Source organism: Mustela nivalis, assembly GCF_964662115.1.
Source record: "Mustela nivalis genome assembly, chromosome: X".
Lineage (NCBI taxonomy): Eukaryota > Metazoa > Chordata > Mammalia > Carnivora > Mustelidae > Mustela > Mustela nivalis.
The window spans coordinates 520,566-534,834 of NC_139040.1; the positions used below are offsets into that span (position 1 = coordinate 520,566).

General features: G+C 39.3%; 1 protein-coding gene and 1 long non-coding RNA gene across 5 annotated transcripts in view; one reads left to right on the forward strand and one right to left on the reverse strand.

Moving 5' to 3' along the window:
- Window positions 1–15: 15 nt before the first annotated feature.
- LOC309856035 lies at window positions 16–3,420 on the forward strand. The gene is made up of 2 exons (XR_014307035.1): window positions 16–574; window positions 1,345–3,420. It is a non-coding gene; the product is annotated as an uncharacterized lncRNA (long non-coding RNA).
- Window positions 3,421–5,046: 1,626 nt separating this feature from the next.
- LOC309856017 (phosphatidylinositol-binding clathrin assembly protein-like) overlaps window positions 5,047–14,269 on the reverse strand; it is a 34,475-nt gene continuing 25,252 nt past the window's right edge. For 2 of the 4 annotated variants that reach the window (XM_082716657.1, XM_082716654.1), the window contains 3 exons: window positions 13,806–13,862; window positions 5,929–6,033; window positions 5,047–5,170 (listed from right to left, as the gene is read on the reverse strand). The gene's annotated coding sequence lies outside the window, so the exon portion shown is untranslated. The remainder of the gene's footprint in view (window positions 5,171–5,928; window positions 6,034–13,805; window positions 13,863–14,269) is intronic. The other 2 variants (XM_082716656.1, XM_082716655.1) reach the window with 1 other exon arrangement.

Genomic DNA, 14,269 nt, shown 5'->3' on the forward strand with positions numbered 1-14,269 from the left:
ATTGGCGTGCAGGAAGTAGCCGCCCCTTCTCTCCCGGACGAGTCGCCCATCCTGTGGATGCTGATTGGCTGTGCACAGACGACTGACACGCCAGGAAGTGCCGTGGGGGAGCTGCTGGCTCTGCAGGAAGAACCAATGTAGGGTTCAGGGAGGAGGTATCTTGGGGGTTTTGGGGTGAGAGGGCTCGAGGATCCTGGGAATCAGAGACCAAACTAGACCTCAGTACCACCGCAGAACGGGCAGCACCTTCCAGAATGGTCTTTGAAGCGAACTGATTTCTTCTCGGCTTCAAGTGAATCTGGAACCTAGACGCCACAACGGGTTCTTGGTCTCGGTACCTTTCTGGTCCCAGCGAGCTTCCCAGCTCTCAAAGGGGGCGTGTTTTGTGTCTGTTTTGGAGTGGAGCCTTTGGCCTGATTGTAGTAAATACCCCGCCCGCTGCACCAACCTTTCCTGAAAGCCACCCTTGATCAGAATGTTGCCATCCCAATTCAACGATTTTTAAAACTTCATATTGTTCACACAAAATCCTAAGAACTTGGTCAACATGGTCCACCACCAGGACGCCTTGAAAGTAAGTGCATTATATGGAGCTAAGTACTTACTCTTTGGTCTTTTCTAACAACTAATAACCCTGTTCTTCCCACCTTCACTTATTCTGTAGTGCTTGGCCGTGAAGTGGTGCTCCATCCACTCACACAAACAGTACTGTAAGGGTTAGGGTAAAGGTTAGGTCCCTTACTTAGTGGGGATACATACGTAATAATGACAGTTCTTAACATTTATTAAAATCTAACTGTATGTGTGCCAGTCACCGAATTAGGCTGTTTAATCCACACAAGCCCAAGAGGGCAGGAGGGACTATCATCACCCATAGTTAACATAAAACTAAAGAATCTTAAAAATAAGCTATTGGTGGGGTGCCTGAGTGGCTCAGTGGGTTAAACCTCAGATTTTGGGCTTAAGACATGATCTCAGGATGGTGAGATCAAGCCCCACCTCATGCTAACCCTTAAGATTCTCTCTCCCCCACTCCCTCTGCCCTTCCCCCTCTAAAAAACCAGACTATTTGTAAGATAATAGGATAAATGTTCTAAGAGTCACATATTGGGAAGCAAGGGAGCACAGATACTACACTACCTCAGTAGTATTTTAAAATGATAATAACAAGGTATACCAATAAGGCTGTTGTAAAGATTAAATGACATATATGTAAAGAATCTAACATGTGCCTACTACACAGTAGGGTAACCAAATGATTTTACTTTCATTATCTTGTCCTGCCCAACTTCCTTCCAGTCTGGTCCTTATGAACACATACATGAAGTGACCTTGTCATTGTAGGTACCAGCAGAATTGGAAAAGGGTCAAAGAAAAGCCTTTCAAGGCCAAAGAAATGAACCTACATGCATTAAGACCCTGGACTAGGGAATGAAGAAGCCAAAGTTGCCCCAACTAAGTCAAGAAAGAGGTCAGGCCTGGGAAGCTAGAAGTCCATGACTCAAGTTCCAGCTCCTAACACTATAAGGCAATCTTAGATAATACTAATTAGTACAGACTCCTAGAAATACCAGTAATCTGGATGGAACCTCTAATGTCACAGATGATGAAACTAAGGCCTACTAAGAGAACAGAATGTGCCTACAATCCCACAGGAAATCTTGGGATAGAGCAGAAAGAACCCAAATAATTCACTTCAAGTCCAGTATTTTTTATTTCATGAAAACAGACTTGTGGAATAAAGTAGAATATCCAGAAACAGACTAGTACACAGAGGTAGCATCTCAAACCCCTGAACCAAAGATGGACATTTTAAGAGATAGTGTTGTGACAGTTGGGTAGCAATTTGTGAAAAGCTAAAATTAGGTTAATATCACAAATAATATACAAGAATAAATTCCAAATGGATTGCCAAAATAAATGTTAAAAACCCCAAATTATATATGTTCCAGAAGAAAATAGGAGGTAATTCCACCTTTAGCTTTGGTATAAGACATTCTATGACTCATCCAGGGACAAAGAGAGAAAAGATCAATATATTTCCTCATTTATGAAAAAACAGCAATACAACTCCTACAAAAATAATACCAAAACAATTCAAACTATAAATTCAGCTTGAAAGAATTCAGCACAATTATGTCATACAGATAGACAAAGCATACTGAAAAGTGGGCAAAAGTCAATTAACAAGAAGATGTAAAAGTCTCCTTTAAACATGAAAATGTTCAACCTCACAAACACTAATAAAATTCAAAGTAAAACTCCTGTGAGGAGAATGAAGACCTATCTGAGAGCTGGGAGATGGGGATGGGACAGGGAAAGGATACTGGAGAGAGGGTGGAACAGGCAAAAAAAAAAAAAAATTAAAAACCAGAGAAGGGAAGAAGAGCAACATAATTTTAAAAAGAGGGTGAGGCCAAAAGACATTGAGCAGGGCTGGAACTCTGGGACATGGGGTTTATACAGACAGCAAGAAGAAAGGGAGACAGGAAAATTGGAGGAGAGGCACACCCTCCACTCTGAACACACTCAGAAACCTGCTCAGGGAGGGAAACATGGCTGGAGGTATAGGAATTGCAACAGGACTGGAGTAGTAAAAACAAATGCACAGAGACGGAGAACTGAGGAGCAGGACGCAGGTGGATTGGAGAGCAACAGAACTGCAGACCTGGGGAGAGCAGGGTAGGGAGGACATTGGAAGAGTGAGAAAAGTGGCCAGAGCTAGAGGACTGGGGAGAGAGGAGGAGTTCCAGGACTGGGGAGATGAAAGAGGTTGCAGGAGTAGAGACAAGGGAAGAGGAAAAGGACTGCAGAGAGGACTGGACTGGTGTAAAGGTACTGGGGGGAGTAAGGAAAGCGGGTGGGGCTTGAGACTAGAAAAAGGGGTGTTTGCAGAGGGCCTGAAAGAAGAGAGGGTTTGGAGGACTGGAAGGGGTAGGACTAGAGGACCTGGGAGAGGAAGAATCTGGAGGACTGGACATGCAGTGGGACTACAGAACTGGGGAAAAGGGAGGCGGTACAAGGCTGGGAAGATGCAAGAGGAGAGAAGAAATTGAACAGGGAAGTAGGACTAAAGAGGAGGAGGAGCCGAAGAGTGGAGTGGGTCGGTGGTAGAGGGCAGTGGGAGCTTCCATATAGTAGTAGCGAAACCTAAGAATATGAAATTAAATAGTACCATTATATTAGAATTAAGTAGTTAGATAATGAAATATGCTAGTTACCATTAAAAACTCCAAATGAACGGAGAGAATTTAAATAAATGGAGATTTATACCATGTTCATGATTTGGAAGCACCGATATTACTAAAGTTTCTATATGTTTATTTTCTCCAAATTTAACTATATATTGGGTGTAGTCCCAATCAGCATTTTCAGGTGCCTTAAAAAAGAAAGAAAGAAAGAATAAAAGAAAGAAAGAAATTGATCAGTTGATTGTAATATTTTCATGGGATTTTCAAAGAGAATCAAAATACCTGACACAACCTTGGAAAATGTGAATGAACATGGAAGGCTAATACTACCTGATTTTGTGACCTGCAGAAAACTGTTGTAATCAAGATAGTGTGTTGTTGGTCTAAGGATAGAAATATGACTCAATAGAACCAAACAAAGTGAAAAATAGAGCCATAAATTTGTTGTCAATTGATTTTTGAGAAATCTACCAAGGCAACTCAAGGGGAAAAGAATTGTCTTTTCACAAATGTTGCAGGAACAATTGCATAACTATCTGAAAAAGTAAATCTCTACCCTTATTTGTCACCAAATATAAAAATATATTTTAGATGGATAATAGATCTAAATATAAAAACTACAACTACAGACCTTCTCAAAGAAAACAGGAGGATATCTTCATGACATTGGGAGAATCAAATATTTCTGATGACACAAAAGGCACTAATCATAAAAGAAAAACTTCATAAATTAGATTTCAAGAGTGGGAAACACCTGCTCACCAAATGATACCATTAAGAATGGAACAGGCAAAAAAAAATGTAAACAGGCAAGTGACAGACTGGGACAGATTATTTGTAGAATATATATCTAACATAGAATTCATATTCAGAATATATAAATAACTAAAAATAAATAATTAAAAACAAAGCAAACATTCAAATGAACAAAATAGTTGACATTTCACCAAAAAAAGATTGGAATGACCAATAAGTACGTAAAAAGTTGCTTAGTCATCAGAGAGGTATAAATTAAACCACAATATTATGTTACCACACACCCAATAAAACAGGCAAGATTAAAATATTGATAGCAGTAATTGTTCACCAGAATTTGGAATGCCTGGAATTCTCATATTGCCAGTAGTGTAAAGTGGAACAGATGTTTTTGGAAAACTTTTGGCAGTTTCAATTTTAGACAAACACCTACTCTATGCCCAAGCCGTTCTACTCCTAGGTATTTACCTAAGAGATGTATTCACATTTGTCCACAAAAAGATTTGTACCAGCATACTTACAGAACTTGTATGTATGCATCAATTTAAAATCTGGTTTAAAAACAATGAGTAACAAGAAATATATTTTCAGATAAACAAAAACTGAGTCTATCACAAGCATAACTACACTAATGAAGTTCTAAACGTTGTACTTCAGGAAGACGGAAATGATTCCAGTGCAAGAAGAGAATTTGTGAACGTGGGGCTTGATCTAAGCAAAAAGTGTTTCCGTAAATCGTAATCCCTTCTTTTTAAGTAGCTCTGTGCCCAGTGGGGGGCTCGAACTCACAACCCTGAGATCAAGAATTGCATGTTCTATGGACTGAGCCAGCCAACGTAATACTTTTATTGGGGGGGGGGTGCTAACAAAATGGAGCAGGGTTAAAATACAGGACCACCAAAACTCCTTAAGTTGGGAGGGAATGTCCTTGTAGCTCTAAAGTGTTCTAAGGTCCTTGCGTTATTTGGGGGGGGGGAGATTAGATGGTTTTTTGATAATTTTCCAGTGTAACATTTCAAGGATAACTATTAAAACAAGAGAAGTAGGATGTATTACCTCTAAAACATTGAACTGAAGAATCTCAAAAAAAAACTGAATATGTTCAAATGAATGTTTATTTTAATTGGAAGCTGTGGATGATTCAGTTCAGGCTGTAGAGAGATCACTTTTGTTCACCTCTGAATCTGAACACTTTCGCTTTGGTACTTCTACATGGATTGTGTCTGCATGAAAGAAAGATGGATGTGTAAATCTTTTGTCATTTCTACTATTTTTCTTCGTGGTCATAAAATAAATTACAAATATTTTTTACATAAAACTCTGGTCAATATTATTATCTAATACCCAGAGCTTTGTGAGGCCTCCTTAAGCAAGCATTCAGGAACCCAGGAGCCCAATACATCACCTAATGACTGAAGGAAGAAACCTTGTAAAGACTTCTAGAAAACAGAACTCTGAAGCCATGACATGGTCTCCCACATGCTTTAACTACATTCATCCACATTTTCACTTCCTGCATCCACTTCTCTGCCCATAATACAAAACTTCTATTCTCTGTACATCATTTCCTCCTTTGATCTCTCATGGTTCTTTGTGCTTTCCTATCTGTTTATATGTTTATCTGGCTACCTATTATTAAATCTGGGAGATCAACTTTGTTATCACTTCTCTGGGAAGTTGTTCCTGAAATCTCCAGCCCCGCCTCTCCAACACTAATGACACTTGGGTTTGTTAAATGAATGAATAAAACTGAGTAGGCATCAGAAAGCAGTTAAGGTTTAACAACTCAAGTTTGTAGGGACCAGATCTGCACAGTTCTGTGTTTTTGTAATGCTGAAAATGTTAGAATTGGTTTTTCTTCTACGAGAGACCAACGGTACACAGAAGATGTATAGATTGTAAGACTGTTCTAACACCGGTCGTGCCTCCAGTGATTGTACAGCTCTGCCAAGGCCCTAAGCTGCAGAAGTTATTAACATACATTATTTCTTGTGGATGGAGCAGAATTGCTGGTCCTTGAGCCTGGTTGCACATGAATCATGGGTTGGGGTGCCATCAAGAAAAGAGCTCCCTTTGGAGTGTGAACCTATGAATTCAAATGAAAAAGAAAACAAAAAGTGAAAACTTAATTACTATTTAATTGTTCTCTTAATACAGTGGTACTAAGAGGACAAGCAGCCCCCCAGCATAAATATTACATTTAATGAATGTCAACTGAAAGGAATGCTAAATGCTAGAAAGAAAAATAGATCTGTGAAGGAGCTGCTGGTAATAAAGTGTGAAGGAAAAAGACCAAAAGAATTGTTCTTGAAAAGGAGAGATGAATTAAGTGCCAATAAGGCCTACAAAGGACTCTTTATGAGAAAAAGGACTCCTACATCTCAAGGCCAAAAATTCTTATGGGAAAGAGAAGGGAAGTCTGTAGGTAGACATGGAACTTGTTAAATATACAACAGGAATGTGTGTATCTTTGATGAAATACTTCAGTACAAGTATGTGATTTGATATGATTTAAAGGTTAAATATGAAGGGTATACAGAAATTTTCCTGTATAATAATATACATAATTTATAATATACATAATAATATATATAATTTTCCATCTCTTCTTGCTTTGACATTTCTCTAGTTTGTGACCTAATAAGCTCAGACTTTTTTCCAGCTTTATTGCAGTATAACTGACAAACCTGAGTATATTTAAAGTGTACAACATTATGATTTGGCATTCGCATACAGGTTTTTAAATATATTCAAAAGATGAAAAAAGGACATTTGATGAAAGATAAATATAAGGAGGTTGCACAAACCTATTAAGATCTCCTTCCTTGTTTAAACCTCTTAAGTGGTTCCTCACTAAGCATAGACAGTGTGAAACTCTTCGGGCTGACTTTCCAAGACTACTGCTTCTCAATCTATATCTATTCCACTTTTTCCTCACAAGTTGAGGCAGTATGGACTATAGTTAAGGACAACTAGGTAAATTGGAAAATGTTGAAATGACTCGTATCTAAAGACTAATGATTAATGTGTTGACCTGCTGAGAGGTTTCTGGTGATATGCTGCAGGACTGTGTCCTTGGTCTTCCAGATTATGTTTATCTGTGTTATTAATGAAGATGTAGGACACATGTGCATTGAACATATGAATAACATATGTATTGGAAAGGATAATAAATATATTAAGTCGACTCAGAAACATTAATGTGCTTGCCAGGTTAGAGATAGGATCCCAAATGAATAGATGAAGTTCAACAGAGAGAATTGTTAAGTTCTGCTGCTGGATCTTAAAAGTCCCCGTCAGGGTATTGGTAGAAGTGAACAGGGGAGAAGTGAAAAACACTAATGGAATTTTAGTTGATAAAAAGGTTAAGTTTTAAAATTAAGTTTTCCTGTCCTTCTTTCTTTTTAAACTATTTATTAGAGAGAGAGCAATGAGTACACACACAAGTGGAGGGAGGGGCAGAGAGAGAGGGACAGAGAGAATCTCCAGCAGACCCCCCCACTGGGTGAAGAGCCTGATGTGGAGCTCGGTCTCACAACCCCGAGATCACGACCTAAGCCCAAACCAAGAGTCGGATACCCACCAACTGAGCCACCCAGGAGCCCCTCCTGTCTTGCTTGTTGTTGTAACTCGGTGCCAACAACTTAGAAGCAGCTCCCAGCTATCTTTAGTGTACAGGGCTGCCACTTCTGCAGGACTAAACAAACGGCTTGATAACACTTCTGCCTTATAGGGCACCTAGGTAGCTCAGTCAGTGAAGTGTCTGTCTTCAGCTCAGGTCTTGATCTCAGGATCCTGCAATCAAGCCCCATATGGGGCTTCCTGCTTAGTGGGGAGCCTGATTGTCCCTCTGCCTATGCCCCTCCCCACCACTTGTGCTCTCTCAATCAAATAAATAAAATCTTAAAAAAAAAAAAAGACTTCCTGCATTACAAACAGTGCTGCTTAGAAATCATCAAAATTGCTCTTGCCCAAGGATTGAAATCTTGGTCCAATTACATGATGCGATCAGATATTGTAGCCTGAAATAGCCCCATGCTGTAACCAGATGGAACACCTGGTCCTTTTAGGGAACCTAAATGTGTATGCTCCCTTCAATCCACTTGGGTCTGTAGTTACTCATGCCTGTGGAGTCGGATCCCCATTTTGTAGTCCAGCCAATGCTAGGGATGACTTTGTATCTGGTTCCTGTAAACTCCCTAGGAAATAGGCCCTATTCTGTTCACTTTTGTTTGGAAAGAATCTTTTTGTAATCCTTCAGTTTTTACTCTGCCATCCACAGATTTTGCTTCAGACCTTGTTATATACTAATACTAGTTGCCATCTGGTTACTGATTCCTAACCTGGAATTCCCTTTTGGGGCTTGGACCCTGACTGTCTAACCCTAACCCTATCCTGTGGAGTATCTCAGCTCTACCCCATTCCTTTGTACTCCTTTATACACTTTATCCATGCTTCGGGCCATACATAATTCAAGCATATAGACACACCTAAGATCATATAATACTTCTCTAATCCTCTTTTGGGGGTTAACTGGCCAATATAGTTAATTATTATAGAAGTTACTCAAAGAAGTCTAAATGAAGATTGAAAAGAGCTGTGAGGTCAGCAAAGGAAAGCATCAGCAAAACAAAAAGACAACCAACTGAATGGGAGAATATATTTGTAAAAGACTTATATGATAAGAGGTTAATAGCCACAATATACAAAGAATTTATAAGACTCAACACCAAAAAAAATTCACAAACAATCCAATTTAAAAATGAGAAGTCTTAAATAGACATTTTTCCAAAGAAGATACCTAGATGGCCTATAGGCACATGCAAAGATGCTCAACCTCACTCATGATCTCATGATCAGGGAAATACAAATCAAAACTACAATGAGGTATCACCTCACACCTGTCAGAATGGCCAAAATTAACAACACCGGAAACAATAGGTGTTGGTGAGGATGTGGAGAAAGGGGAACCGTCTTGCAGTATTGGTGGGAATGCAGACTGGTGGAGCCACTCTGGAAAACAGGTTGGAAGGTCCTCAAGAAGCTAAAACGTAGAACTACCCTGAGACCCAGCAATTGCACTACTGGGTATTTACAGCAAGAAAATGAAAATATCAATTCAAACAGATATATGCACTCCTCTGTTTATGGCGGCATTATTTACAATAGCCAAGATATGGAAGCAGCCTAAGTGTCCACTGATAAGCAAGTAGATAAGGACAGCAGACTATTGTGCAGCCATAAAAAGGGATGAGCCTGTGCCATTTGCAACAACATGGAAGGACCTAGAGGGTTAGGGTTAGCAGAATCAGACCTGCAAATACAAAGAACAAACTGACTGTTGCCAGAAGAGAGGGGAGTGGAGAAAGGGGCAGAATGAGTGAAGGGGAGTGGGAGGCTGAGGCTCCGAGGTTTGGAATGAATTTAAGTCCCATGGATGGGAGGCAGAGCATAAGGAACAGAGTCTGTGGTACTGTAATAGCACGGTATGGTGACAGATTGCCGCTATGCTTGTGCTGAGCATGGAATAACCCAAAGACTCATCCGTCACTATGCTATACACCTGAAACTAATGTAATACTGTGTTTCAACTATACTCAAAGAAAAAAAGTTGAAGAACATTAAAATTAAAAGAAAAAAGGTGGAAAAAAAAAAGAAAAAAGGTGGGAGGAAGAGAGGAAAACTAAGAAAGTATGGTGTTTCCAAATCTAAGAGCATTTCAAAAAACATCCCTCTTCTCTCACTGGCCACTCCTTTTCTACCTCCTTTGTAAATTCCTCTGTGTCTCTCTGCCTCATGAATGGCAAACCATCCCAGCACTCACTCCTGAGACTTGTCTACACTCACTCCTAGGTGATCTCATCTACTCTCTGCTGACACTCTTCAGGACTTTTGCACTGCCCACACCCTGTCCCTGGAACTGATCTTCCACAGGGCCTATTCTCTCTTCTCTTTCTGCTTTCTACATAAGACCGAGTCATATTCTCCATAAAGTGTTCACTGGAAACCTACTCCAATTCTCTAAATTCTTCTTCACTGCTTTTTTTTTTTTTTAAAGATTTTCTTTATTTATTTGACAGACAGAGGTCACAAGTAGGCAGAGAGAGAGGAAGGGAAGCAGACTCCCTGCTGATCAGAGAGCCAGATGTGGGGCTCGATCCCAGGACCCTGGGATCATGACCTGGGCCGAAGGCAGAGGCTTTAACCCACTGAGCCACCCAGGTACCCCATCTTCTTCCCTGCTTTAAATGTCTTCCTCGCATGTCATACCTTATTTGTTTTATTTGTTGTTTGTACTCCCATCATTGGAATATATGTCCCACAAAGGCATGGATTTTTCTTTTGCTTATTGCTACATTCTCAGCTTCTAAAAAAGTACCTAAAACATAGTAGATGCTTAACAGTATGTGCTGGCTGAGTGACAGAAGTGTTAAGTAAGATAAGGACATTGGGTAACAGTGGGGTGCCTTTTATATGGAGTAGTCAAGAGCTGACTCATTTGATCAGATCCCTGAAGGAAGTAAGGGAGTGAGCAAAGTGGATATCTAGGGAAATATTGCTGCAAGGCCAGGGCACAGAAAATTGCAAATGCCCTGAGCTGGGTGGGTACCTGGTGTGCTCAAAGAACAGCCTAGAATGAGCTAAGCTAGGCAAGAGTGCCAGGATATGAAGACAGAGAGAGAGACAACATGGAGAACCCTGGCATTTACTCTGAGAGAAATGGGAGGGGGACAGTTGTGCCTGAGTGGCTTGATCTAACTTATACTGTAAGCCAGTCACTTAGGGAGCAAAAGAAAGAGAGGCGTCAAGGAGGACTCCAAGGTTTTTGGCCTAAGCAACTGGAAAGACAAAGTTGCCATCAGCTGTGATTGGAATGGCTGTGGGTAGAACAGCTTTGAGGAGCTCAAGAGCTCAGTTTGGGACACGTGCCATTTGAGATGCCTGTTGATAGGGTCAGAGATTGATTCTGTCCAATATCTAGTGACAGGAAGAAGAAAACTGAGAAGGAACAACAGGTTGAGAGTATGATGACCTACCAGTTAAGTAAAAAAAAGCAATTCAAGGAGGGAGTGGTCAGCTGTATCACATGCCATTGCCAAGACATGATGTGGACTGAGGATTGGTTATCATAATATGAGGGTCACTCATGATTGCGATAAGAACAATGGAGGCAGACAGAGTCTCATTCTCAAGAGAGAATGAGAGGAAAAGAAGTAGTAGCAGAGCATATAAGAGAATACTTCAGAGGAATTTTTTAGCAAAGAGATAAAATATACTACTACATGGTAGTATATTCCTATGTAGAATGCCACTGAGCCATTATAATTCATTTGGACCAATTTATATAGGTCTCAAAAACATAAATAGGAAATGATAATGATTATAATCAATTTTTTAAAAAATCCTATAAAATAATACATATTTTTCCATAGTAAAAGAATGGAAATGTTCTGGAAGGCCATACATAAATTCATCACAGTCATCGTCTCCGGAGAGGTGGAGGGTGCCTAGCACTAGGAGTGTGCCAAGATTATTTTGGTTTTATTTGTAAAAGTTCATTAAAAACAATCTGAAAAACATTATGACAAAATAGTAACACTTGGGCCCCAAATGCACAAGCTAACCTTACACCTAAAGGGTCTGGAGAAAGAAGAGCAAATAAAGCCTAAACCAAGAAGGAGAAGAGAAATAATAAAGGTTTATGGAGGGGAAGGGGTGTGGAGGGACTGGTAACTGGGTGATAGACATTAAGGAGGGCATATGATGTAATATAACTGGGTATTATGTAAGACATGAATCACAGGTCTGTACCTCTGAAACTAATAATACATTATATGTTAATTAATTGAGTTTAAATTTTAAAATGTTTTTAAAAAGATAAAAAGCTTTTGTACAGCAAAAGAAACAACAAAACTAGAAGAGAACCTACTGAGTGGGAGAAGATATTTGCAAATGACATATCTGACAAAGGGTTAGTATCCAATAGATAGAAAGAACTTATAAAACTCAACAGCCAAAAAATGAACCGTCCAATTAAAAAATGGGCAGAAGGGGCACCTGGGTGGCTCAGTGGTTTAAAGCCTCTGCCTTCAGCTCAGGTCATGATCTCAGGGTCCTGAGATCAAGCCCGCATCAGGCTCTGCTCAGGAGGGAGCCTGCTTCCTCCTCTCTCTCTGCTTACTTATAATCTCTTTCTCTCTGTCAAATAAATAAATAAATAAAAATAGTAACACTTAGTCATTCAGGGTTTTGAGGCATGGATGGCTATTATCTTCTGTACCTTCCTGTATTCTTAAACATTTTTTCTAAATTAACAGCACCAACAAAAACATGAGTGAATTGGTGGTGAGGCTGTGTAGACTGAATGACTTCAGATTTTTCATTAACTGTATTACATCACATGAAATATATGTAATGCATTGAAGCTATAAAAAGGAGAACTGCTGATTGCAAACAGGTTTTAACCAAGTAAAGAAAAATTTTAAATCATGAAAACATTGCCAAGGAGGCAGAGCAAAAATAACAGACTAAAATGAGTTGGGAAAAGGTTGGATTAAAAAATCTGAAATCAGAAAAATTCCAGATATTCTGCTTGTATTAATAATTTCTCCCATTGCAAGTCTTGACCAATAAGAACAAATTCACCTTATTAGATTTCACTTTTTTTTACCTGTTTAATAATGAGAGGAAATGTTTCCAAACAGCAAAATGGCAAAGAAAACTAAAGAAAATGAGATAACAACAAAATCCCTGCAGAAAGGGAGGAAAACCAGTAGCAAACCAGACCTAAACTGAAGAGGTAAAACTGTAAGAGTTTTAGAAAAAAACATAGGGGCTCCTTGCTGCCGTGGACTGTGGGTCACTGGGGTCAAGGAAGGGTCTCAAGCAACAACTTGCTCTAAACACCATTGACTGGGTAGCTTTTGGGGAGATCATACCCCAAAACCAGAAGAAGGCCATTGCTAGCCCCTTGAAATCCTAGATTGAGACACTTACCTCCAGGTTGGCTACTCTCCCTGAGAAACCACCTACAAGGCCAATGTGGCAAAGGCTGGCATGGTAGATGACTTTGAGGAGTTTAATGCCCTGAAGGTTCCTGTGCTAGAGAATAAATACAGTGTTCAGGTGGATGCTGAAGAAAAAGCAGAAAAGTTGTGCTGAGTTTTTGTTTCTCTCAAGGCCAGGACTGAGGAATAGGAAAAAGAGCTGGAGAAGATGAAGAACATTTGATCCATTTGATTAGATGACCACTGAGGACATGAATGAATGAAGTCTTCCCAGAAACCAGATTAGACAAGAAGTATTCCTAGTGGCCTCACCAGCCAATTGAAAATTTAGAAACTTGAGGTGGGGAGACAGCTCTCGCCCTCATATTATAAATGCTGGACATTAAAAATTTTTTAAAAAGAAGAAGAAGAAAACAGAGGGGGTAACTGAATTTGGCAGTGAGTTCTTCAATATGACACCAAAAGTCCAGGCAACAAAAGAAACAGATAAATTGTACTTCATGAATGTAAAATAAGGCTTAGTTGAATGTCTATTGTGTGCACATTGATTATTCCTATTTTGGATTACCTATTAATTCTGGAACAGCTTTCTCAAAACTATTCCATTGACACACATCCCATCTCGCCATTTTTAGGGTTCCTTTCTCTATTCCCTTTAGCCATCTCACAAAGCCTTTCATATATCATTTCTCAAAGGGTTGTGATTTCTTTTTCTAATGTTAGGCAAGAATGTGGATGAATTACCTTGCATTTTAAATTATGTATACCATGCTTTTTTCTGTTAGCACAAATCATGGAGAATTTTCACTATATCTCCCACTCTTGGTATCTTAAAAGGGTTTTTTCTTACCATTCTATACATAGGCACTTGCTGTGAAGTCACTGGATAGCCCACTGGAGGCAATACCTTGAAGAAAAATGTCATTACTATACGGTACAGTTTCTACTAGTATTTATTAAGAAATGTTATACAGAAAAAAATTCTGCTACATATTTAATTTTGAGAACAAATATATGGAACCATTTCTAGCCAGGACAATGATCTTTCCTTGAACAGGACAAATTTAGGACTAGATAGACCTATAAACCAATGCAATAGAATAAAGAGCACAGAAAAAACCCATACATATGTAGTCAATTGATTTCTGACATGGGTACCAGGGTTAGGGTTAGGATGGGGATAGGATGACAGATGAGGCAGAGACAACTGGATATTCACATGAAAAACAATGAAGTTGAAACTTTACCTCACAATATATACAAAATTAATCAAAGATCAAAATTGATCAAAGAACTAAACCTAAGAAAGAAAAC